The 16,544-nt window shown below is 42.0% G+C and overlaps 1 protein-coding gene across 13 annotated transcripts in view; it reads right to left on the bottom strand.

Annotated features, from left to right (window-relative positions):
* MAP2 (microtubule associated protein 2) overlaps positions 1-16,544 on the bottom strand; it is a 248,382-nt gene that overhangs the window by 185,109 nt on the left and 46,729 nt on the right. For 11 of the 13 annotated variants that reach the window (XM_014959619.1, XM_014959626.1, XM_014959627.1 and 8 more), the window contains exons 2-3: positions 14,635-14,690; positions 11,094-11,198 (exon numbers count right to left, since the gene is read on the bottom strand). The gene's annotated coding sequence lies outside the window, so the exon portion shown is untranslated. The remainder of the gene's footprint in view (positions 1-11,093; positions 11,199-14,634; positions 14,691-16,544) is intronic. The other 2 variants (XM_014959620.1, XM_014959622.1) reach the window with 1 other exon arrangement.

The raw sequence follows: 16,544 nt of genomic DNA, 5'->3' as shown, positions 1-16,544 counted from the left end.
AAGAACCATTAGAGTAACAGATTGCCAGAAGGAAACATCTTTTTTTTTTTTAATAAAAAAAGAAAGAAACTAAGGGGGAGAAAAAAAAAAAGAAGAAAAAAAATGGTAAAAATAGAACTGGCTGGAAACCAGAGACCACAAGAAGAGCTGGCTTACAGGAAATTGCCCTCATCAGTTACTAGATGGGAAATTTTTTCCCATGTATTACATGGATCATGCAGAGACAGGATGGTTTTACACACACTCAAAAAAGCATATTATCACAGGCAAGCTTGCAGTCTTGTATGGTTGGGGAGAAAGGGAATGGAGAGGCTGTTCCTTTTCAGTCTATACCAGCAAAGCAGAAAGAATCCCAGAAGATGCTTCGTCCACTGCATTAGCAAATTTCAGTTATTAAGTTTTAAAATAAAAACATTAAAATGTTTCAGCCAACATACAGCATCAAAACAAAGTCAACAAAACAGTAACAGATGCGCCACAAAACAGAGATGTAGGGCCCTCCTTCAGCGGTTCTACTCATATAAGGGAGTATCATTCATAGTAATGTCTCCTTTGTTCAGGTCTTTACATGCTGTTTCATTGCAAAAGGATTACACCTATTTTCACTGTGCCGCTCTAATTGAGCTTAATAGCATATTACTTAACCAGTCTACAGCTACAGGCAAAACCTACCTATTGCCTTTTCATATAAAAATGCTATATTTCCTAACCTGCCAATATGAGTGATTTTGTCACAGAATGAGCAAATATTTGCACAAATGTGGCTAGTGCTGCATGATGGGGTCTAAGTCATGAATGAACAAATAGCTAAATCTCCTCCCAAACAGACAGCTTTTATGATGTGCAATCATAAACACAATTTGGCTCTATCATCTGGCTAGGACTTCAAGCAGCTTTTACTAGTTACTCCTCGGTGCTCTGCAGGCAGTAAACTGTAGGCTCCTCTCAAAAAAATGCCAAACTATTTGCTGACAATTTGTTTCTGTTTATGAAGCCACTTCTCTGAACGGCAACACTGCTAGTACACATGTACCAACAGCACTCTTGCTCTGCGGTTCTGCAGCATGGTAAGTATCCCATTAGCCCTATTTTTATATTGCTGGAGGTCACCTGCGAAGTCAATAGCAGAGCTGGGGTTTGAGCACAGCCTGAACACCATTCTCCCTTTGTCAGCCATGGGACCAATGTGTACAGATATTATACCATGCTCTGCCCCATATCACAGCGCTCAAAAGCCAGTCATGGTTACAAGAGAGTCTTTCTACATACACAGCAAACCTTGGATCAGTCCTGATACAAGGCTAATAAAGAGCAAGAAAAGCCATCCCATCACTTGCTGAGCTTCTCTCACCTCATTGGCCCATTCTTTTAGGCCAGTTCTGTTATTTCCATTATGTGGCTCAAAATGATCATTCACCAGCTTGGACTAGGTAACTCCCCCATCCTCAGCATCTTTTCTCTGTACTTCTTAGGACCACATTCTGCCCCCCATCTGCATACTATCTAGCGCCTTCTTCCCCAGATGCTCCAACTGCTGCACCACAAATCCAGCACTGCAGCTGAGTTTGGCTCTCGCAAAGGACCAGCTAAATTACAGAAATTAGCTGGGCTGCAGCCATGGATACGAAGGCCAAAATTAAGATCATAATAAAGGATTGGCCTGAGGAAGATGTTTAAATTTTGCAGTTTCATATAACATGTAACACATAAAACATCTGGTCTAGGAAGTCTAGCTATGTTGCTGGATTCCCCACCTGAATGCACAGGCCAGACCTGGCATCACTGTCATCTCCTGGTACTTGTTCCCAGAATTATGTAAAGGTAAAAAATTACAATAATTCAGAAGTTAGGTTTTAAGGACACTGTTATGCCCATTTTAGATCCTTCATAATACAATCGTGCACTAACCACTCTTTTATTTCTCTAACAATTATCTTTGTCCATTTGTATTTTAAGACAAAAACATTTCTTAGAAGTACCCCATAGTATGTAGAACTGTGTTTTTCCCCAATACCTGCCATGAAATTGATATTGAAAGCTCGGGAGAAATATTCAGATCATCTTTAATAACAGAAACCTTTCTTCTGGCTAGCAAGTAGAAAACAGGTTCTGAAAGTTACTTTTACCAAAAGACTATTTAAAGCTCTTGATGTTTAAGACGCTGCCTCTCAATTTATTCTCCACCAGCATTTAACACCTGGAACCAGCATCGTTCCTACATACATGAAGACATGCTTTTACAAAAGATGGGAGTGAACCTCATACCTCTGTCTACTGAGGATTTTGCACCCTGCCCATCAGGAGGCAGGTCACGGGCTCTTCCCAGACCCTTTCAAAACTCATGTTTCCTAGAATCCCCCTCAGTCCTAGGGGCAAATTGTTTTTACTCCTATGTCATACGTGGCTATAGAGACACTACAAGGTACTGTAAAGCATGAAAACTGTTAAAAATGAAAGTCATGACAGAGTCCTGAAGTTTTTCACTGGTTCTTTTCATGCAGGCTACAGTGCACTAACTTTATGACAGCAAATTCCCCATGAATTCAAACAAGCATACAAGGAATAGACAGGCACTGTCAGCCCCATTCTCCTTGTCAAGGACAACACCAGAATACGTCACCTCTGGAATCACATCTACAGGGAGCTCTAGCACTGCCCCTGTCCTGTCCTACAGCACGGCTCATTTACCTGGCTCTGAGCATTGACCTTATGGTCGTTTTTCTTTCCTGGCTGCTGCACCCCCTGCAGCTTACACCATCCCCAATCTAACCTCATGATGGCAAATAGTCACAGTCTGTGCTCTGCGCTCGGGCAAAATTTGTATCTGCACTGCTTGATTTGGCATAATTTCCCTAGATTTTGTTATTCCGGCCTGAATAAGTTATTTCCACATCTCTGCATGACTTTTTTTTTTTTTTAAAGTTTATCTCTATTTAGTGTCTTTTCCACCCCACCTCCTTCAACACCTAGGAAGCCTACAGACACCTCAGCAGCTAACCTGTTATAGGTAAGAACATTCCTGCTATTTACCAATTTGTTTCAAAGCAAAATGCTACAAAAATCTCTGCTCTGCCCTGAGGAGCAGAAGAAAGGTCATGCCTTCTACTCTCTTCCTGCTGATAATCCAAACAATCTTTCCTGTTCAATTTGCAATCAGCACTCAGAAGTCCTGCAGTTTAAAAGCATGACCTATTACAATGTAACACAACTGCACCATGCAAGACTGAGACAAGACACAGTGCTCCATAAAATACAGACTGGTCTCTGTAACAGGGGGTGCGCAAGTGTAGCATCCATCCCCCAACAACCCACCAATACACCCACCCACTGGTCACTGGTGGAGAAGAGGGTCTGCAGCATAGTTTTTAATCAAGTGGCGGTCAGAAAGCATCTCTAGAGGAGGGCAAGATTTAAACAGGAGAATCAAAGCCACTTTTAAATCAAAGTGGTGAATGTGACAGCTCCCATACAAAGAATCTACTGGATCTGTCCGAGGGGGGAAGCACAGGATTTGCAGACAGGCCAGCAGTATTTTCAGACCCCTAAACTTGGGATTTCTTGTTCAAAGACTCTAAACCGACATTTAAAACAGAAAAATATCCCATTGCTTTTTGAAAACTTCTGGACCAGCTCTCAGTCACTCTACTTTGTCTAAATGTTCCCCTGCCTTTGTCTTTTTTTTCTTTTTTTTTTTTTTTCTTTCTTTCATTGCAAGAGCAAGTTTTAGCCACAAAGTCATGCACTTTAAAAATGCCCTGAACCCACAAATCAGAGTTGCTGTGTCTGGGCACATGATTCATAACCACAATAAAGTTGTCTGAGGCTTGCCTACTCTGTTCTGCACTGACACTAATTCTAAAGATTAAAAATGAGATGCAAATTGCCTCTTCTGCAAATATACTCTGTAACCTTCACAAGAGCTGGGTAACCTTCAGCCTCAGCTTCATTCCTTACTTGCAAAATACGTACCATGCAGGCAAGTTACCACCCTTAGCATTTCCCATGCCGCCCTTCTCTCCATAACTCAGCTGAAGTACAGCAAAATACAAAACGCATTCACACTCAGAGAAGAACTCTAAAATCCTGCATCTTTGTAATGTCAGTGTCACCAGAGGCTGGAGAAAGTAGCTTCTGGAAATATCGTACAGGAGCAGGAGCCATCTTAAGGCAGCCCTTAACCTGTTGCTTATGGGCAGATGCTCATTCGGGTTGTACAGCAGCAAAAACACTCTAAAAGGCTAGAGTAAGGCTGGTCACGCAACAAGGAGGTGACATGACTGCCTGATAGGCTTCAGCTAAAGCAGCGGATAGCATGACGTTCACATTTTAATATGCTGAAAGAGACTGCAGTTCAAAAAAGACTGCATCAACTACGTCAGTGGCCAGTGTCTGTGCTCTGTCAAATGAATACTGTTCCCAAAATGGAGTGCTCGCATCTTCAAAATCCATCTTTTCAATTGGGAACACAGGAGATGCTTTCACACACAATAGCAGGTGTGTGTAAGCTAGTCAGGGCTTTCACTCTTTTTACAGCCATAAGCACATCCTGCTGCTGACTTCTATTGGAAAAAAACCACCAGAGTTTGCCCCTACCCCAAATAAATTTATCTAGCGCACAGCTTGTCCAGGCAAACTGCAGGGTCTAAATGGCACATCCACTGTGAAACCCACAGGTCTGTAACCAGGCAGCCCCTCCACGTACTGCTCAGCTTAATGTGAACATTCTTGCCTCAGCAAACAGGCTGTAAGGCCCACCCAGGCTTAAACCTCCTGCTTTCATTGCAACCTCGTGATAAAGAAGAGAGTTTGACTCCAGGGGTCCCAACAGTGGTGCCCTCCCACCAGCAGGACCTGGGTCTGCAGGACTTTCCCATTTCTCTTCAATTGCTCTCTGGTCTTTCCAGCCAGGAGTGATACAAGCACTCGGGTAGTCAAGTTTCATCAATCAGATCCTAGTGGGGAGCTGGGTAGCATGACTTGTTATGTGGCTTCTGTTTACATGTTTGTTTTTATCATCTTCCTGAGTGGAGGGGTTTGCTTCATTACAGTAGCTAGGAAACTGCAGAGCTGCTTCAGCTGAGGTGCAGAACACACTTTCTTTACCTTTTTTCTTTCAAATGATTACAGTTACCCCAAAGAACAGTGAAAGAAGTCACACTTTCCCATAGGGAAATAGACTATAGGATTTCTCCGAACTGCTAATTATTTTATTATTTGTTAAAGATTAGCAATGCTGTAGAAACAGACCAAACACTACAAACTCAGTTCCGGATTTCGTTTTGAAGCACTGAAGGCTGCTTTTCCTTGTACTGCACTTGTAAAAACAGAATCACTTTTGTCTATTCACAGCAAGACCTGAAAACCATATAAAAAAGGGAGGGAATTGCCCATGACGGGCAGAAACAAACAAGCCAACTTCCTGCACTACAGTACTTTTATGAGACTTGCTTCTTCTGCCTCATATGGTGACAGATGAACACTGAAGCAATTTTACATCTTGTTCTGTCAGCACATGAGACAACTAATAAATCCCAAGATGTAGAAAACACCCAGAAGGCTTTTTTCTGTTTCTTTTGGCTGCATAATTACAGACAGTAGTTACTACACTCATGCTACCTCCCCCTTTGCCCTTGCAGAAATAATAGGCAAACAATGTGAAAAACACAAAAGATACCAGGGGAAAACCTAATTGCTACGTTTCGTGTAAATATAGGACATCTTTGAGGCAATGTCTGGCTTGCACAGGATCCGGTGCTAGTCTTTTCAGAATGGCTTGATCCAAGTAATTCATTTTCTTAAATGGTTTATTTGCATAAGACTGTGAGACACCTGACAGCAGGCAAAAAGCAGGCACAGCAGCAGGTGCTGCACTGATGTCAAGCCTCAGTGCTGATTAACAGCGGCAGAGATGCTGATCCCGAGGAATATATAATGGCTGCTTATGGCCCACAACTATTTTCCAAGCCCCAGTACCTCCTTCTCTGTCAGGCACAAAAGGCACTTCTTTTTCATCCCCAGACAACACAGCAAAAGCAAAGGGCCTACCATGGGATGGCAGCCTGGGGCTTCTGCTGCCCACACAGCCTGCAACAAGGTTCCAGAGGGCCCAGAAGAGGAAAACAGAGATGCCAGACGCTGCTGGTAAAGGTTCTGATGCATTCAGGAAGGCCAAGCTTCACACGAGGGAAGCGTTTAATCCCATGGAAAGCAAGAAGAAATCACAGATGTGCTGCGGTGTGATGTCTTCCCAACCTTTCACACTGATCCAAAGCTGGGTCCTCGCACCACTACCATAACTGGTTATTGTTTTAAATTTGGTAGGCCTCACACTTCCAAACAATTTGACAAGCCTGAACAAAAAGAAAGCAAACCCTCCACAACATGCTCACGATTACCACCAACCTCTGAGACCACCATAACGAGAACAGCAGAAAGGCTTTCCTGTTGCTATGTTACAGATGTTGCTCAGTGTCTTCATGGTGCATTTCTGAAGACTCGAGAGCCTGTTTGCTGGCTGTTATAAATGCATGTGGGTGCAAGTCTGCTGAAATCAATGGAGCTACACCAATTTCAGAGATAAATAAGCACCTGGCTCTGATGCTTCAAGCTTTCTAGCACAAATACAATGTGGACAACTGCATTCTGACATGAAGAGCTTAAGCACAGCAATCTTAAGATTCACTTCTTGCTTATTATGAAAATGCATAATTGTTAATACAAAAATACTGGCAGAATCAGTCAGAAATTTATTTAAAAGTCCAAGCTTTCTAGGTCAGCTCCCAAAGCTCATATATGAAACTTAACCTTTGTATTTGCTCGAGAAAAGCAACAGCTTTTCATCCAAAGCAATAGTTTACTACTTGATGGGTTGGGGTCCCTATTTTCTCCTTCTGAGCACATTATAAAATGCCTCAGACACACACACCCTTGTTCTAATAAGAAACAAAATATGTTTATACACATATCTGTGTATACACATACACAAATCTGCACTACAGAGCTATTTCTTAGTTCAGGATAAGCTGTTAATTAAGATGTACAGTGGAAACAGACGCTGATGGAAGAGACAACAAACCACTGCATGAGGCTCAGGAGATTGGAGTCTGATCCCAGCTGGGCCACAGACTTGCCTACTGTCTGCAAATAATATTTATGTCTTGAAGTGTGCCTCATTTCCTCACATGCAACAGAGACGCCAATGCTTCCTTACTACTTCAGAAATAGATCTCCAAGGAGGCTCCTCCTTCGCCCTCTGTCTGCCTCAGCTCTGGAACTAAACACCTTCACAAAAGAGTAACATGGCATTTTTCTCACTCCTAAACTCAGCCCCCAAGTCACAGGGCAGGAAAAGATGCCCATCCCATCACCTCCCATCCCAGCTCCCTAGCAAGGATTTTTGGACAGGCGCTATTCCCTGACTGCTGTTTTTCCAAACCAGCCCCAGGTCCAAAAGCCTCTCCCCAATGCAGACATTCAACCACAAAGAGCCCTGCCCCCCCACCTGGCTCCTATCCCCATTGCACATATTCTCATCACCGTTTCTATAGGAAGACCATTACTTAGTTCAGCAGGTACCTCAAGGAAAAAAGAAAAATTGAACAAAAGCTTATAAAGTTCTGGATTTCAAATGCAGCACCACTGTGATGCATTGTATCTTCCCCAGCTCTGAATTTTTGATTCAAATAGTTGGAAAGAGCAGTCTGAGTGCGACAGCTCAGCAAAGCACACACGAATCAGTTGAATTCTTGCCTACAATTCTGTGGCACAGCCCAATTTCTCCTATGACTGCACTTAAAAACTGAGGATTGAGTTTTTCACATTTTCAGCTGCACAATTCCCCTTGATTCTTGTTCAGAAGAGGGGCCTTTAGGAGCCTCAGCTCGAAACAACCACCACTGTAACAGCAAAGTGTGAGATAACAGCATTTATATCGATGTCTAGCAAAGCACTGTATTGTACAGCGTTTGGATTATAAACCTATCTGATGGAGAAAAACATCAAAATGTAAAGAGTCCCCTGCTCAACAGTGGTTAAATAAGGACGACAATGACACGGACCTCTAAACAAGTACTTTCCTGTTTTTTGGTCAGTATCAAAATATTACAAGATCCCATCCATACCCAACTGTCCCAACTTCTAGGCTAACATTCTCCACACTGAATCAGACTGCCTTCCCTAGAAGCACCAGACTGACTTGATTTCATCAGAATTTGAGATGCCAATCCTAAATTAGGAACTACAAATGACTTCACAAAGTTATTTCAGCTACACACAAATATCCAGAGGAGAAGTAACAGAAGATGTATGATTTGTGTATCCTAAAAAGTGTGTTTCATTCATACAGTAAAATAACCAGATGATTTTAACAGTAAAAAGGCAAATCAGTTCCAAGCAAAAACAGTGGGGTTTCATATGAAAGTTTTACAGAGAAATAACTCCTGCCTTCATACATTGCTGGCCTGGTTTGAGCAACACAGAACTAATTTCTTTTCTAATGCTTGGGAACACTGCACTTCTAGAAGACTCTACTGTCTGATAAATTGTTGTGGGTTTCTCAAACCATAACAATTGGCCAGACAACTCAATTGCATCTCAGACAAATGAACTGAATTTTACAGTTCACCTTTCAAAGTCTGAAAATCAAGAATTTAGCTAATGGCTCCCCTTAATCCCATATGCTTCTAAGGTGAGAAGCAACACTAAAAGAGATACTGTAATGCCTTTAGATAATGAGGCATGTTTATGCCTGCAGCAGCTAAAAGCCACAAGAAAAATAACCAATTCTTCCTATGATTGTAATCTTTTCTCTCAGGATGTAATCCATTTTCTCTTACAGACCTGGCCACAGGGAAAATGTAACATCCCCGTTAGGCAAAGCTGCAGTGGGCCCCTCCATACTGCCCTATCAGATCAAATAGTTTTAACCCTGGTTCTGTTGTTACTGGTACCAGTGGAAAAAAAAACTGGAAGTGACTTTATGGGAGAAAAGACAGACTCTTGACATATTACCTGTTGAGTGGTAATGGTTCCAGAAATGCATGAGGAAGGAACGGAGATAAAAATCTATGAACAGAATATGAGTCAGGTCTGTCAGTAACAGAAAAGTTTCCCAATTGAGTGCTACGCACTGAAATGCTTTCTCCCCACCAGTAACAAAAGATACTGAAGTTATAAAGGCATTGCAGCCATTACGCTCAAAGTCTGTAAGTGAAGCAAACCCTGTAGACAGAGAAAACACCTAAGCAGCTGGGGAGGAACAAAAACAAACAAACAAAACCACACACACAAAAAAACCCCCACCAAAACAAACAAAAAAACTCAAACAAACAAACAAGAAAAGCTTTCAGGAATATAAACTTTTATCCAGGTCTTCACCACTCTGCTGCAAACATGCCTGTTTTTCCTGCTATGTCAGATAATCTCATAAAATATGTTTCCTCTCTCCAAAGAGACTTCTCTTGCCTAAGTTAAACTTTTAAGGCTACAATTAAAGGGCATAACTCCTCTTTAATACTGTCTTAGAAGACATCTTTGCTGTTTACAAAGAAAGGGCCCGGCTCCTACTCCCATTTGAAGTCAAGAGCAAAACTCCTACTCATTCCTTTGGAGAGGGGTCTAATCACAATTGTTATTATCCTACTGCCTCCCAACCTCCTGATGTGGCATGCAGGAGGTAACAAGGGATATGTTTTTACCCCACTGAATAACTAAAACAAGAATTTAAAAAAAAAAAAAAAAAGTACTTTAAGGGCCTGCTGTCTGGTCTAGCAATTTACTGCCCATAAATGAACTGCATCAGAGAGTGTTTGAAGATTGAGCATTAAGTAGAAGCAGACACTTGCAGTTCTACAATATGTTGTTTCCTTTTAAAAAAGTTGTGTACCACCTGTTCCTTCCATTTGCTGTTTTTTTCCTGAAGACATTGCTGGCAATGGAATAAGTCATTAAAAAACAACCCAAAAACACTTACTTGGTTAACTAACTAGCACTCCGGAGCTGCTGGCGTCAATAAGAACAACTTCCTCAGATACTCCCTCAATAAATATTTTTCTGGCCCTGCCTCTGGTTTTCACATCTGGTGCTTGGTAGAACATTAACTCAAGCATTTGCTACAACTCAGAAAACTGCTGCTTTTAAACTCCGTATCTTTATATGTTATATGTAATCTTAGACAATGAAAAACAAAGTGGCCATGAAGAAGTGCACCTATTTTTGTATATTCGTAATCTAAGGATTTGAATTATTTGAGTGAGTGGGTTTTGGACATGTAGTCCCAAATTCCCAGATAGCCCTGAAAGAAAACAAAAACAAGAAGCCTGTTCTGCTGCTGTACAATATTGACATACTTGTGCTGACTTCAGTAGAGGCATGACAATTAGAAATCTGATCCATTAGATTTATCATTGCAAGCATAGCTGGTTCAGTCATCATATGGGAGCCTACTAGTTTCCTACACTACTGAAAGAAAAGATGCTACAGCCACAGCCCTCACTCAACACCTCCAACTTTGTTTCCTCCCTGGCACTGGTTCTAGGACAGATGGGTTTCCCTGGTCCCCACCTGACCCACAGGCTTTGGGGAAAGACGGCGTCACACGGGCACCCTTCCTGCTTTTCCACGTATGAACACAGGGAGCATTGCACAGCTCTGCAAGGCACTCTCAGCCCAAAAGAAAGGGCTGGTTGACATCACAGTTTGATGGCCTCCGTCCTAAACTGCTGGAGCCAGCCCAGGACGTGTTTTTTTAACTCTTCAGCATACTGGCCAGTCCACAGCCCTCCTTTTGCCCAGGGCTAACAGCATTACCCGCTGAGAGCCTAAGGCAGTGTGCTGCACATCCCGACAGTGGGGGCAAACACCACAAGAGATCTCTGGATGCAGAAACTCTGTCTCTCTGCCCCGTGTGCTGGAGGGCTCCTTCTTACGAGAAGAGCATTTGGAACAGCAATACAAGGAGCACTTCCAATCAACTGGATTTTCATTTTTGTTTTTTTGTAAGCTCAAGTTCCTTGTGATTTCAACATGCAAAGTCAAGGCTCAGTCTAAATAGTTTCTGCCTCACACGACTCTCAAAGGTATTTTACAGCCCTTACCATCAAACCAAAGGATGCTGGATGTGCCTTCAACAGGGAAGTGGATCTGGCTTTGTCTTTTCCTTCTTTATTTCAGCACAAAGGGAAGACTATCACTCAGGAAATCTGTAACAGAGAAAGGAGTGGGCCTAAGGACAAGGTCTTTGTTGTTTGTCTGCGTGGACTGTTCTCACTCCCCTGCACCACACAACATGGCATTGCGCTCCTCGAAACCTCTGCTGTGGGAGCTCTCTGCATTGCTGAACCCCTTCACACTTTCTGTTCCTAGCAGCAGAGCAGGAGAGACTGGTAATGATGAGTATATGTGAGCAGTTCCAGAAAACAACTGGAGATGAATAATCTTACACTGGAAACTAGAGAACCAGTACAGCCGGTGCAACACCACTTAGATTTCTCCAACAGATAGGGTGCCTTATTACAATCATTTATTTTCTGCGCTATAGCAGAACGCTTTTACAAGATAAACAGCCCAAAAGAACACCAATTCTAAAGACAGAATCCCAAAAGACTCCATGGTACAAATGGTGGTCACAGTTCTCACATCACTTTTAACAGTATAGAGGTAAATGCTCAGCTAGATCTCTACGTTTATAGGGCTTGTAAGAACACCAGCTCCCTCCGTTTCTCCATACTTCACATTCAACAGACAACAGAGGTGCCCAAAAACCAAAAGCTTTTTCTAGATTCAGAGGACAGAGGGAGGTTCTCCAGAAAATGCCCCAACCACACATGACCTTCATAGCCCTCCTGAGATGCTAATCTACAGACTGTCCTCTCTGCAGGAGGAAAGCAGGGCAAGCACACTTCTCACAAGCAGTAGCCACACAGAAGGGCCTTATGTTAAGCTAGGCAATGCAGGTCTTGGGCTTTTGATAAAATTATCTCCATTTTGTTGTTCATACAACCTGAAAATTCACTGTGAATTAGTACAGGTCTGGAAACTATTTCCTATATAACATTCATGTTTTTCCTGTGAAATATTCTGATAAAATTTAAAAGCATGGGTTTATTGCCTTTTTTTTTCCCCAGAGATTCTCAGTAAAACACAAATGTTGCACTTACATTTAATGTTCGGTTCTAAGGATTTGGGTTTTATTGCCCTGCAAGTGTGAAAAAATAGGTAACATTTAAGTTTAATAAGTGCCTGAGCTTGCAGAGACAGGCCTGAGACAAATGTTCTTGCTTTCATTCCTTTGTGCAAGATACACAATTGCTATGTGATCAGCAAGAAGGAGAGGAAAGGTGCTTTGGGGCAGTCCAGAAAGTGATGCAACAGAGTCAGACCCAGAAATGTGTGAAGAATTTTTCTGTACCATTGTGCAGGTTGTGTACAGGGTTAATAAAGGGTTATAAGGAAGGCTATCAAGATAAAAGGAAGAGCCGAACATTTAAGGTGCTGTGAAAAAGTAATATGATCTGAACATGTCTTAGATTCACACAGGGGAAAAGGGAAAGAGAATACTATCAGACAGAAGAACTAACAAAACTCAGTTTAAAGTGTTTATTCAGCCTTGGTCTGGGGCTGCAGCCTGCATTCACTGTTTGATCAGCTTACTAAAATGCGATTTAGGCAACCGATTATTTAATTACAAGAAGCTTTTTTGCTCTCCATTTATGCAAGAAGGCCTTTTCTTCACATGATAAATTGTGAGCAGCTCAAACACAGCTGAAAGAACCCACATTCTGGGTACAGGGAGAAGTTGGATTACTACTCACTTCCAAGAGCAGACAGGAGTTTACCTATCCCATTCCGCCGACAGCTTGCCAGCCTGCACCGACTCTCCTTGTTACACACGTCACTGTTTGTGACGAGCTCCTGGTAGGAGCAGACAGAACATTCAACACCTGCCATGAAAACTTTTGAAGCTCAGACTTGCACCAGTGAATTAAAATGCAGAACAAACTCTCCTCAACTTCACTGTTGTTCTTTGCAAAGAGCGCCCACCGAACAGCTTCATCTACACTTTAAGCTCAGATTCTCAAATCACTCTCTTCATTAGAGTTATTTGGCTTGAAAGCTTTGAAAGACACAGCTCTTCCTGACCATTTAACTTTTTGCCTAATAAATCATGTTCAAAGACATGCAGAGGCTGACAAGGAGCAGCTAAAAGAAGCCTCTTGCACTCACTGAAATCAAAGCTAAACCTTTTCTCACTGGACAAGAATTAATACCATGAGCAGGACCCTGGCAACTTCATTTCAAGTATGTTGACAACCAGAGGCTTGTCGATAAATTTTCACACTTCACCTGTTTCTCTCATTACTTTCCACAAAAGCATGAGATGAAGCTTCCAAGACCACGGCAATTCTTTTTAGTATCTTGAACATACAAACAGTATGTCTGTACTGCAGCCCATTCCGGTTACAATGCAATATTTCACAGCTGGTGAAAAACACCGCACTCTGAAATACCCAGCAGAGATACCACTGCTCTGCACTGAAATACTGCCGCTCATTCTCCCACTGTGGACATGTACTCTAGAAAGACTCATGCCTTCAGATGTAGGAAAAAAGAACTATGATCTCCAAGACAGAAACAAGTGGCTGCAGTAAGAGCAGCAATGTTGTGGCCAGAAGAAACTGCCCTCTGCACACACACATGCAGACAACGCATGTCCCAGTTTCTACTCCATTCTCCACAATAGCAAGAAGGAGGACAAGAACAAGGTCCAGGAAAGAGAAAAACCAAAACCAAACCTATGACTTCACTGTGGCTGTGCAGTATCACCTGGTGCTTGAAAACTTCAAGTAGCTGAGATCAGCACTTTTCTTGGCTGAAGAGGAATGACCAAATAATTGTTCTTGCAACAATGACTGGATAAAGTGAAAATTATATTTATCGTCTCTCTTTGTGTCATTTTTCACTTGAGACGTTTAAATAACCAAAAGCTGTCTGCACCCATTACACAAACCCTCCTCTGAACAAGTAATGCCAGGGTACAATGGGAAATCCAGGCTTCAGCATTTCTTTGCATCTGTAAACAACCTCAATGAAACATTTCAACAAAGCAGAGGAACGAACCTTCAAACAAAGTGGGCATGTGGTGACTGACAGACAAGTAATCAGCACATGTTGCAGAGAACATTCTTGGCAACCATGAACCCTAAATTTGAGGTGTGAGAAGAGAAAAAACGCTGTGTTATAGATTCAGCTTGCAACGCTTGTACTCAGCAGCACCGGCTTTTGGATAGCTCAACTCGTACTGCAAACAGAACATTTCCTACAGAAAACAGACACCTGCACAAAAAAGTTGGCAAAAATCCCAGTGCGTTTTTATTTTCCCTTAAGTTTCCACCCCTGTACCATAAACACCTTTACTGTACAGCCCAGGAAATGTATGCATTCTCTTTGTTTAAAATACCATCAAATTACATAACACACGTACATGCAGACATAGGAGAAGTCCTGTCAAACTACTTGGTTTTGTTTGGACAAGACAAAGTGATTCATTAGGCAATCTATCCTCCCTAAGTAGAGATGTACAGCATTTCCAGTGCTCTGGAATGACTGAGAGGAAATCAACAAAAACAGAAAACCCACCTTTTGGTGTCGTTGTCAGGTCAGTCACAAAATATTTTACTCCAGGTTTCCAAAGTCTGAAACAAAGCAAAAGCCCTCAGTTAGTGGCAGCTATTAAAGGGAAAAGGCTCTCCTTTTATTAAATGAATTAAAGACTCATGAATTGCATCATGGGATTAACAAAATGCCTTCCTTCTTTGCTTTTGGTAACACGTGCAAAGTTACACCAAACTCTCCTTTCCAGTGACTAGAACCTCTCCTGCCATCATAGCTTACACGCTTTTGAATGCATCAAAGCCATGTCCCACTGAAGAGCTTGGGCCTTCAGAATGCCTGTTCTGTTATAAAATGGATATCCACAGAAAAGCAGATTCCACTGAAACACAGGCTACACTGAAGGTTTCTGTTAGGATCAGAGTTTCACAGAAAGAGCTAACCCCCTTCTTCCTTTACAGAAAGGAGAAGATCTGCGGGCAGAAGACCTTTCATATATCTAGATTCACCAGGAATTACAAAAGACGGTAACAGCAACAACCAAAAGTATCAGGAATCAGCAAACAAAGAACATAGATAATATGGCTTCACTTATGAAAAGCTTCCTTGTTTCCAGGAATCCCAGAGTTATACTGCACACTAAAAAAAATGATGTGCTTACAAGCTGCAGACCAGACTGATGGGATCTATAAATTCAGAATCATGTAACCAAGTATCATGTACCACAGAAAAGCTGCAATGGGGAAGTGCTGCTAAGCAGTCACAGAGGAGAATTTTCTCTGGTGCTACAGCTGTTTATTGCATGACCTTGGGCATATCCTTAACTACTTTGTGCTTAGTTACTACCATATCTTTCGGTGAGCATAATATTATCGTAACAGCATAAATGAGGGTTAATTACTGCTTTGCAAATCCTGGGAAAGGCTGGGCAGGGGAGAAGCACCTATAAAGTACAAATCGTTGGTATTTAAGAATTGCATTGAATTGCCCAAGAAGGAAGGAGATCAGACTTCCCTTCCCAGCTTCAAGCCAACAACCAGCAAACAGACCATTTTCCAGTACTATCATCCTTAATCAGTGTGCACCCTACCCTCTGAATTAACTTCTGCCAGTACGTGGGTAACAGAAATCACAGCTGAACAAAGCTATAGAAGATATTCACTGCTTGACAGGGGAAGGCTGGGGAGAAGATAAATGCTAGCAGGAATAAAAGCACTTTGTACTTTCAGTCAACTTTTCTATATCTCACTGAGCACAGGGATTGTCACTGAAAGCAATGGAAGTCTTGTCCTTGACTTCATTGAACTTAGAAATGAAGCATTTCATTTCGCGGAAAGGTAGTGAAGGGCAGGTTCAGCACCAAAGTGAATATGAGGCAGTGGCTGAAACATGAGCAGAAAGCAAGGACCCCATCCCTACCTCCTGCTTTTAAGCATAGGGCAACTTTATGAAAGCAAAAAACAGAGGAAGTTTGTATTGCGCACTGCTGTCATAATGGAAAATAAAGATGGAAGTGTTATCAAGAGAAAAGCAGAAAACTCAAGCTCAACTATTTCTTCTTTCCTTTCAATACCAAAAAATGAAAAGTCAGTTCTTATAATATGCTGACCAGGCGTGGTCCCTATTATCTTTGGTTAATTCCATATGTCTGAGAAGGAAATCAGCTCTAAGCCGGTTAGTCTTGCTAAATGAGATTTGTCTAGGGCCCCACCCCCAGGTGCAGTGTCATGCACCAAAGATTTGGCATTATTTAGGAAGATGTTACCTGTCCAGACACTGTCAGTAATGGTCAGCAAAACACAACCATCTAACAACTCATATATAATATTCCTCTCTTGAGCAAAACCCCATTCAGCATCTCCTAATCTCTGAGGAGCTCCCAGTCCATATGCAAAGCACATCCAAAGCAAGAGATGAGTAGGGACAGTACCAGCAGG

The sequence above is a fragment of the Calidris pugnax genome, unplaced genomic scaffold, assembly GCF_001431845.1.
Source record: "Calidris pugnax isolate Ruff unplaced genomic scaffold, ASM143184v1 scaffold448, whole genome shotgun sequence".
NCBI classification, from domain to species: domain Eukaryota; kingdom Metazoa; phylum Chordata; class Aves; order Charadriiformes; family Scolopacidae; genus Calidris; species Calidris pugnax.
The sequence above is the reverse complement of the archived record's forward strand: the minus strand, read 5'-3'. Positions and strand labels throughout refer to the sequence as shown.